The sequence below is a fragment of the Bufo bufo genome, chromosome 7 (genome assembly GCF_905171765.1).
Source record: "Bufo bufo chromosome 7, aBufBuf1.1, whole genome shotgun sequence".
NCBI classification, from domain to species: domain Eukaryota; kingdom Metazoa; phylum Chordata; class Amphibia; order Anura; family Bufonidae; genus Bufo; species Bufo bufo.
Window position 1 is genome coordinate 122,784,591 of NC_053395.1, and position 10,763 is coordinate 122,795,353.

The 10,763-nt window shown below is 49.9% G+C and overlaps 1 long non-coding RNA gene across 1 annotated transcript in view; it reads left to right on the forward strand.

The window, feature by feature from the left end:
• The first annotated feature begins 665 nt into the window (after positions 1-665).
• Positions 666-10,763, forward strand: part of LOC121008375 — a 14,592-nt gene continuing 4,494 nt past the window's right edge. Inside the window, exon 1 of the long non-coding RNA XR_005780568.1 lies at positions 666-675. This is a non-coding gene — a long non-coding RNA (uncharacterized LOC121008375). The remainder of the gene's footprint in view (positions 676-10,763) is intronic.

Genomic DNA, 10,763 nt, shown 5'->3' on the forward strand with positions numbered 1-10,763 from the left:
AGGCTGAGCAAGCAGGGCAACTAAGAGTAACGCCGCCCCTGGGCACTTGCGAGCCCTCATTTGCATATCTTATAAAGATCGTTTTTGAGGGTTCTATAAGTCCAGGATTGATGCCAGAGGTAACGTTTTTATTAACTGTAAGCATGCTAGGGAGCTGTGGGAAGGGTTAAAAAAGTGAAATGCTGGTGACAGACTCCCTTTAATATCGATATCTTTATTGCTATTCCTTACTCAAAAAAGGGTTAATCCTAAAATAGGATACTTACTTATCCATATGTTTTAAGTTTCACTACCAATGAGGCATGATCTGATAGATCTTTAGGGGCCAACCTTATTTTATAAATCAGATTGAATCCCATATTTTAAAAGTGTAATAAAAAAAAAACTGGAAAAAAGCAGAGGTATTTCTGCTACTTTTTATTTTCAAAAAGCAAAATAAACAATAATTAAATGATTATATGTTCACCAAAATAGTGCCTATGATTATGCTAACTCACCTCACAAATAAATTAGCCCTCACACAGCCCTATCAAGAAAACAATAAAAAACATAGGGCTCTCAGAAAATGGCTGTACTAATACCCAGAGGCTGTGTGGAATCAATGTGCATCCATAAACCAATTAATCTAAATCTGCTCTGCAAAAGCCAAAAGCTTTTCCTTCTGAGCCCTATTGTGTGTCTAAACAGCAGTTTATGTCCACATTTCAGGCACTTGCATACCTCATAGAATCTGCCTAATAGTTTAGGGGCATAGTGTGAGTCTCAGATGGCTCAAGCTGGTCACAACAAATTTGGGGCTGAAATACTATACCTTTGACTTGCAATTTTCTTTTTCATGGTCCACTACACATACATTTCTGCTAAATATAATACCTGTGGATTCAGAATGCCCACTCCACCTCATAATAAATACTTTGAGTCATGTAGTTTACAAAATAGGGGTCAGCATGGTGTTCTTTTACTCCTGAGCCAACTTATACATTCAGGCAAAAGAATAGGGCTGTATCTAGGGTATTTCAAAATCCAGGAAACACAACATAACATATAACCAGGGGGCTTACAATTTACACTGGCACATGATGGACACAAACATATTCAGGAAAAATGCATTACAAATTGTTAGGTAATTTTTCTCACATTACCCCTTGTGAAAATCTGAGGCTAAAGCAGAATTTTATTTGAAAGAAATAACATTTTTCATTTTCACAGCCAAGTGTTTGAAAATTATATAAAATGCCTGTGGAGTCAAAGTGTTTGCTACACACCTTGATAAATTCCTTGAGGGGAGTCGTTTCCAAAATGGGGTCAGTATTTTGGGGGTTTCCACTGGCCTGGTGCCTCTGGGTCTCATTGAGTTAAGGTGCCTCTGAGTCTCTGCCAGGGGCGGGCTGGGCCGGGGGGCAGGGAGGCAATTGCCCCCCAGTCCGCCCTAAAGAAACGGCCGCTGGGCCGTCTTTAACAAATCATTTTTATTTTATTTTTTATTCCTCAGGGCCGCACCGCGGACCACCACAGGCGGCGCGGCCCTGGATGTAATTGCGGCGGGCAGCAGTGGCGGCGGGCAGTAGGAGATGAGCGCTTTCATTGTGGAAGCGCTCATCTCCATATTCATCTGTATCGCCTTCCTCAGGACAGCGATACAGATGGCTGTGCTGTGGGGCAGGGGAGGAAGAGGCGTGTCCCTCCCCTGTTCTTCTGATAGGCCGCAGGCACTAATGCCTGCAGCCTATCAGAGGCCGGCTCAGGCAGCGCGATGACGTCATTATCATCGCACCGCCTGAGCCAGGGAGCACACAGTAGGGACACAGGCCGGAAGAGGCCTGCATCGCTGCTGATGGAGGTAAGTATTAGTGTTTTTTTTTTTCTTTCTTTGCGGAGGGAGCTGTCACTATGGGGGGGAGCTGTCACTATGGCTATGGGGGAGCTGGCACTATGACTATCGGGGGGAGCTGTCAATATGGCTATTGGGGAGCTGGCACTAAGGGAGAGCTGGCACTATGGGGGGGAGCTGGCACAATGGGGGAGCTGGCACTATAAGGGGGGGAGCTGGCACTATGGGGGGGAGCTGGCACTATGGGGGGGAGAACTGGCACTATGGGGGCATTTCTTATGGGCACATTATGGGGGGCACCATGGGGGAGAGGAGCACTATGGGGGTATCTGGGGGCTCTAAATCGGCTTTTTTTAATTATTGGCACATTATGGGGGGCACTATAGGGGAGAGTGGCACTATGGGGCATCTGGTGTCACTATAGGGCATTATTTGGGGGCACTATGGAGAAGTGGGGGCTCTAAAGGGGCATTTTTTATTGGCACATTATGGGGGGCACTATGGAATTTGGTGGCACTAAGGGGGCATTTTTTACTGGCACATTATGGGAGGCACTATAGGGGAGAGCGGCACTATGGGGCAATATTTGGGGGCACTATGGGGGAGTGGAGCACTATTGGGGCATATAGTGGCACAAAGAAGGGGAATTTTTTTACTGGCACATTGTGGGGGAGAGGAGCAATATAGGGGCATCTGCTGGGGGCACTAAGAAGGGGCATTTTTTTACTGGCACAATGTGGGGGAGAGGAGCACTATAGGGGCATCTGCTGGGGGCACTAAGAAGGGGCATTTTTTTACTGGCACATTGTGGGGGAGAGGAGCACTATAGGGGCATCTGCTGGGGGCACTAAGAAGGGGCATTTTTTTACTGGCATATTATGGGGGACACTATAGGGAAGGGGGAGAGGAGCCCTATGAGGGCATTTACTGGGGCACTATATAGGGGTATTTTATACTGGCATACATTATGGGGACATTATCTTAACTGCGGGCACTAAGCCGGGGTATTTCATGTACTGTCATATTAGGCCTCATGCACACGACCGTTGTGTGCATCCGTGGCCGTTGTGCCGTTTTCCGTTTTTTTTGGCCGACCCATTGACTTTCAATGGGTCCGTGGAAAAATCGGAAAATGCACCGTTTTGCAGCCGCATCCGTGATCCGTGTTTCCTGTCCGTCAAAAAAATAGGACCTGTCCTATTTTTTTGACGGACAACGGTTCACGGACCCATCCAAGTCAATGGGTCCGTAAAAAAAACACGGATGCACCCAAGATTGGCATCCGCGTCCGGGGTCCGTGGCCGTAGGCTACTTTCACACAGACGGATCTGCTGATCCGTCTGCATAAAAGCTTTTTCAGAGCAGAGTTTTCACTTCGTGAAAACACAGATCCGACAGTATATTCTAACACAGAGGCGTTCCCATAGTGATGGGGACGCTTCTAGTTAGAATATACTTTAAACTGTGTACATGACTGCCCCCTGCTGCCTGGCAGCACCCGATCTCTTACAGGGGGCTGTGATCTGCACAATTAACCCCTCAGGTGCTGCACCTGAGGGGTTAATTGTGCGTATCATAGCCCCTGTAAGAGATCATGTGCTGCCAGGCAGGAGGGGGCACACCCCCCTCACTCCCCAGTTTTAAATTCATTGGTGGCCAGTACGGCCGGCCCCCCCTCCCTCCTCTGTAGTTATCACATTGGTGGCCAGTGCGGCCGGCCCCCCCTCCCTCCCTGTAGTTAACACATTGGTGGCCAGTGCAGCCGGCCCCCCCTCCCTCCCCTGTAGTTATCACATTGGTGGCCAGTGCGGCCGGCCCCCCCTCCCTCCCCTGTAGTTAACACATTGGTGGCCAGTGCAGCCGGCCCCCCCTCCCTCCCCTGTAGTTAACACATTGGTGGCCAGTGCGGCCGGCCCCCCTCCCTCCCCTGTAGTACTGTTGATTCATTGGTGGCCAGTGGGCCCCCCTCCCTCCCCCTCCTAATTAAAATCTCCCCCCCTATCATTGGTGGCAGCGGAGAGTACCGATCGGAGTCCCAGTTTAATCGCTGGGGCTCCGATCGGTAACCATGGCAACCAGGACGCTACTGCAGTCCTGGTTGCCATGGTTACTTAGCAATTTTTAGACGCATTATACTTACCTGCGAGCTGCGATGTCTGTGACCGGCCGGGCGCTCCTCCTACTAGTAAGTGACAGGTCTGTGCTATAAGCAATGCGCCGCACAGACCTTTCACTTACCAGTAGGAGGAGCGCCCGGCCGGTCACAGACATCGCAGCTAGCAGGTAAGTATAATGCTTCTAAAAATTGCTAAGTAACCATGGCAACCAGTTGCCATGGTTACCGATCGGAGCCCCAGCGATTAAACTGGGACTCCGATCGGTACTCTCCGCTGCCACCAATGATAGGGGGGGAGATTTTAATTAGGAGGGGGAGGGAGGGGGGCCCACTGGCAACCAATGAATCTACAGTACTACAGGGGAGGGAGGGGGGGCCTGCCGCACTGGCCACCAATGTGTTAACTACAGGGGAGGGAGGGGGGGCCGGCCGCACTGGCCACCAATGTGTTAACTACAGGGGAGGGAGGGGGGGCCGGCCGCACTGGCCACCAATGTGTTAAATACAAGGGAGGGAGGGGGGGGGCACACTGGCCACCAACGAATTCAAAACTGGGGAGGGAGGGGGGTGTGCCCCCTCCTGCCTGGCAGCACATGATCTCTTACAGGGGGCTATGATACGCACAATTTAACCCCTCAGGTGCAGCACCTGAGGGGTTAATTGTGCGGATCACAGCCCCCTGTAAGAGATCGGGTGCTGCCAGGCAGCAGGGGGCAGTCATGTACACAGTTCTTTTAGTATATTCTAACCTGAAGCGTCCCCATCACCATGGGAACGCCTCTGTGTTAGAATATACTGTCGGATCTGAGTTTCCCGATCTAACTCAAATCCGATGGTATATTCTAACATAGAGGCGTTCCCATGGTGATGGGGACGCTTCAAGTTAAAATATACCATCGGATTGGAGAAAATTCCGATCCGATGGTATAAAAGGGACTCCTGACTTTACATTGAAAGTCAATGGGGAACGGATCCATTTGCAATTGCACCATATTGTGTCAACGTCAAACGGATCCGTCCCCATTGACTTGCATTGTAATTCAGGACGGATCCGTTTGGCTCCGCACGGCCAGGCGGACACCAAAACGACTTTTTTTAAATGTCCGTGGATCCTCCAAAAATCAAGGAAGACCCACGGACGAAAAAACGGTCACGGATCACGGACCTACGGACCCCTTTTTTGCGGCCCTTAAAAAAAAAACGGTCGTGTGCATGAGGCCTTATAGGGAGAATTATTACTACTAGAGGGTATTATGGGGAGCTTTACTACTACTGGGGGGCTATGAGGAACATGATTACTAGTATGGACACTGTGACAAACTGCCATTTGCCACTGGGCATTGTAGAGGACTTATGGCTAGCCTCCTGCCCTACGACTATGGCCCCGGGACATGTTGCCCTTCAGGAACAGTGTGACAGAACTGTGCCGCATGTCTGGACTGTTGGTGGGACCGAACGCGGTCAGCGGTGTATGCTGGGGATTCTGTGGAGCTGGAATCGGATGCGCAGATACACGAACGCCGCTGACCCTTACCTTCTTCCATACTGAACATTCAGCTCCAGAGACTAAGTCCCGTTCAAAGATGGGACTTAGTCGTTTTTCTGCATGAAATTGACCGACCGCACAGCCCAAATCTATGGAACTGTTTTGGGCAGGAAATTGTGCTTGCGGTCGGTCATAAAGGACTTCCACTAAACTTTTGATCCGCTGGAGGGATTTGTGTGATTTTTGGAAGTGTTTATGTGTGATGTATGCTGAGTTTAAATATGTAATTTTTATGGAGATGGAATGTATGGTTTTAAAGTTACAGTGTATGTTTAAAAACTGTATTTTTACTGTCTGTGATAGTTATGTTAATCCATAATTATATCCCAGACAGAAGGGAGGATTTTGTGTATTTGGGTGGTGACTCCTCTCCTATTGTTCCCACATGTGTATTGGTGGTTTCCCTTTGTCCTGGGAGATAATTGAATTGCTCTTCGGGTGTCTCCAGGGCAGAGAGGAGGAAACCATGATGCATTGTGGGGACCTGCATAAATACGGGCGGGTAGCCCTCAATAAAGAGTTCAGTTCAGTTCATGTTTTTCTAACCCTTCAAAACGCAGCCTTGTCTCGTTATTTGAGGGAATTGCTGTATCACGCTGGGGATTGCTATGCTCTGCATATTCCCTGGAGGAGAGATCTTTCCCACACGGTCCTGAATGCTGGAGGTTTATTCAGGGTGGAAGGAAGACAGCACGGCTCCAGTTAAGCTACGGCGGTTGTGGAGTCTGTGGTGCTTGTGGTGCCCAGTGCGGTGCTTGTGGTCCTCGGCGCAAGCTAGGAAGCGTCCATTAACGGGAACGGGATCCGTTACATTGGTGGCAAGCGGTGGGATGGCTTCCCTAGTGCGAGGAGCAGCATCCTGGGAACACCAAGCAAAACTGGAATATTGGTATAGTAACGTACGGTTTGACGCTATACTGAAGAGGCGGTTGGCTATCTACGGGCCCCTCCTAACAGAGGAACTTGTACCGGAAGTGAGGAGAGAACTGGCGGAGTATCTGCAGCAGGAAGCAGAATATCGGGCAGAGATAGCGAAGTATTCCGTCCCTGCTCCGCAGCAAAAACGTGAGTTACAGGGGGCCGAAGGTGTCATCCTTCCCCCCCAGCGGCAGTGTGTACCCCAGGGGGCCGAAGGTGTCTTCCTTCCCCCCCAGCGGCAGTGTGAACCCCAGGGAGCTGAAGGTGTCGTACTTCCCCCCCCCCAGCAGCAGTGTGTACCCCAGGGGGCCGAAGGTGTCGTCCTTCCCCCCCAGCGGCAGTGTGAACCCCAGGGAGCTGAAGGTGGCGTCCTTCCTCCCCAGCGGCAGTGTGTGTTACAGGGAGCTGAAGGTGCCCTCCTTCCTCCCCAGCGGCATTGTGTACCCCAGGGGGCCGAAGGTGTCGTCCTTTCCCCCCAGCGGCAGTGTGAACCCCAGGGAGCTGAAGGTGTCCTCCTTCCCCCCCAGTGGCAGTGTGTACCCCAGGGAGCTGAAGGTGTCGTCCTTCCTCCCCAGCGGCAGAGTGTACCCCAGGGGGCCGAAGGTGTCGTCCTTCCCCCCCAGCGGCAGTGTGTACCCCAGGGGGCCGAAGGTGTCGTCCTTCCCCCCCAGCGGCAGTGTGTACCCCAGGGGGCCGAAGATGTCGTCCTTCCCCCCCCCCAGCGGCAGTGTGAACCCCAGGGAGCTGAAGGTGTCCTCCTTCCCCCCCAGCGGCAGTGTGTACCCCAGGGAGCTGAAGGTGTCGTCCTTCTTCCCCAGCGGCAGCCTGTGTTTCAGGGAGAGGAGCGAAGCACCCTGTCTCCCCAGCGGCAGCTTACCATAACAAGGGGAGACACCAATCGCCCAGACGGCGCAGATGGGACCGTGGTCTCTGCGCCTGACCTACCGGGATGCTAGACAGCCTGTCCAGATCCCCCACTACCCTCACCAGGACAACAGGAGGAGGGGGTAAGTACAAATTCCCCTCCCCAGTTAACTCCTAACGTGGCCTCAGGGTTAACAGAGGCGATGTTAACCCCTGCTGACTCCAATGTTCCTCTGGCTACTGAGCCGGACTATGGTCTCAGCACCTGTCACAACCAGACAGTTGAAAAGCTCTGACAGGAGCTTTCCAGATCCTCCCCCTTGAGTTTCTTTGTTTTGGTTAAGTTCCTCATCTCGTTAGTCTATCTCAGCTGTCATGCAGTTGGACTGATTGCTTCCCTTTAAGTTCCTCCCCATGATGCATTAGGTTGCGGCTTATACAACTTCCTGGAGTGTGTGTGCATGCTGTTTCTATTCCTCAGTCCTCTGCAAGATAAGTGCTGTTCCTTTATTTGTGATTTTCTGTCTGCTGGATTTTCAGGTGACCCTGACTCCCTCCGTGTCTTGTGTAGGGAGCCGGTGGTCGTGTCCCCTCACTATTGTAGGGTCTTCAGGTATTAGATAGCCGAGGTACGTGGATATGCGCCCATCCACCTTTGGGGTGTTCGCATAGGCTGAGCAATTAGGGAGAGTGGCAGGACTCATGTAGGGGTCTCCCTTTTGTTCCTTAGTTGTGGATCCAGTGAGTCATTAATTGTATTGCATTGTCTTGTTTCCTGTACACCATCCGTGACATTATAAGCCGCCAAAACCGTCTCAAGCATGGATCCGGTTTCACTTTTGGCTGAGCGCTTCCAGGGTCTTTCATTGGAGGTAGCTGATCTCCGTAAGACTTTTTCTCAGTTTCAAGTGACCGGTTCAGCTTGCGTTCATGGAGTTTGTTCTGAGCCTAAGATCTCGCTCCCGGATGCGTTCTCCGGGGGTAGTGAGTATTTTGTGCGTTTTAGAGAGGCTTGCAAACTCCATTTTCGCCTTCTTCCCCATTCCTCTGGTGATGAAGAACGGAGGGTGGGGATCATTATATCGCTGCTCAGGGGTAACGCTCAATCCTGGGCCTTTTCGCTGCCGGAGGGGGCACGGCCCCTCCGTTCAGTGGATGAATTCTTTTTAGCCCTGGGTCAGATATATGATGATCCGGATCGTATTGCTCTGGCTGAGTCTAGACTACGTCTGTTATGCCAGGGTAAACAATCCGCAGAGATATACTGCTCAGAATTTCGGAGATGGGCAGCTGATACTTGTTGGAATGATGCTGCACTCCGAAGTCAATTTTGCCATGGTCTTTCTGAGGGATTCAAAGATGCATTTGCCTTTCATGAGAGACCTACCTCCTTGGATTCTGCTATGTCTCAGGCCGTTCGTATTGACAGGCGTCTTAGAGAGAGAGGAGAGATCTCTCCTTCCTGTCATACTCAGTCCCGGGACAGTGCAGCGGTCTCTTTCTGTGCGCAGGGGTCTCAGTCGCTGTCAGCCCCTTCTGAGCAGGAGCCCATGCAGCTGGGGTTGATTGCCTCTGACAATAGAAGATTCAGCCCGCATGGGAGGGTTTGTTTTTGTTGTGGAGGTATAAATCATTTGGCAAATGTTTGTCCCTCTAGGAGATTCAGGCAGTTTTCTGGGAGTAATAAAGAAACAAAAAGGAAAAAATCTTTTAAAAATGTTCCGTCTGTTACTATTGGCAGGGTTGAGGCGGAAATTGAAGGTTTTCCGTTTGCTTGTAGTTCCCGTTTTGTCCTGCCTGCTAGGGTGGCGCTAGAGAGCAAAAGCATTTTTTGTGAGATTTTTGTGGATAGTGGAGCAGCTGTCAATCTCATTGATAATCAATTTGCAATAACTCATGGTTTCCAGGTATGCACTTTGGGAAAGGATATTCCTGTTTTTGCTATTGATTCCGCTCCACTTTCTCAGAAATCATTAAAGGGCATAGTTCACAATATCCGTTTAATTGTGAGTGATGCTCATGTTGAGGATGTGTCATGTTTCGTCCTTAGCGGTTTGCCTACTCCTCTAGTGTTGGGGCTACCCTGGCTCACTAAACATAACCCCACCATTGATTGGCAAGCGAGGCAAATAAATGGTTGGAGTGACTTTTGCAGAGAGAATTGCCTCATGACATCTGTTTCTGAGGTTTCTACTAAGACTGTACCACCTTTCCTCTCTGAATTTTCGGATGTCTTCTCTGCGAGTGGAGTTCAGGATTTGCCCCCGCACAGGGAGTACGATTGCCCTATTAATCTCATCCCAGGCGCCAAGCTGCCTAAATCTCGTTTATACAATCTTTCCCAACCTGAGAGGGTCGCTATGCGTGCTTATATCTCTGAGAGTCTGAGAAAAGGACACATACGACCCTCGAAGTCACCTGTTGCCGCTGTTTTTTTCTTTGTTAAGAAAAAAGATGGTTCTTTAAGACCTTGTCTGGATTTCAGGGAGCTGAACAGTATCACTATTCGTGACCCTTATCCGCTTCCTCTAATCCCGGACCTGTTTAACCAGGTTGTTGGGGCTAAAGTCTTTTCCAAATTAGACCTAAGAGGGGCATACAACCTGGTCAGGGTCAGAGAAGTAGACGAATGGAAGACGGCTTTCAATACCCCTGAGGGCTATTTTGAGAATTTGGTTATGCCTTTTGGTTTGATGAATGCCCCAGCCGTTTTTCAGTATTTCGTGAACAGCATTTTTTATCATTTAATGGTAAAATTTGTATTAGTGTATTTGGATGACATTTTGATTTTTTTCTCCTGATTTCAAGACTCATAAGGAACATTTACGTCAGGTCTTGCTCATCCTGCGGGAGAATAAATTATACGCGAAACTGGAAAAATGTGTGTTTGCGGTTCCAGAAATTCAATTTCTGGGGTTTCTTCTCTCCGCTTCTGGTTTTCGCATGGACCCCGAGAAGGTCCGCGCTGTGCTTGAGTGGGAGTTTCCTGAGAATCAGAAGGCGCTGATGCGTTTTTTGGGCTTTGCCAATTATTACAGGAAATTTATTTTGAATTATTCCTCTGTTGTTAAACCACTCACTGATATGACCAGAAAGGGGGTAGATTTTTCTTCCGGGTCGGTAGAGGCGCGTAAGGCCTTTTCTAATATCAAGTAGAGTTTTGCTTCCGCTCCCATCCTGGTACAACCTGATATTTTGTTACCCTTCATAGTTGAGGTTGATGCTTCTGAGGTAGGGGTGGGTGTGGTCTTGTCTCAGGGTTCCTCTCCTGCCAAATGGCAACCATGTGCCTTTTTCTCGAAGAAACTCTCCTCCGCAGAGAGAAATTATGATGTGGGAGATAGGGAATTGTTGGCCATCAAGTTGGCTTTTGAGGAATGGCGCCATTGGCTAGAGGGAGCCAGACACCCTATTACCGTGTTTACTGACCATAAAAATCTGGCCTACTTGGAGTCAGCCAAGCGTCTGAACCCGAGACAGGCCAGATG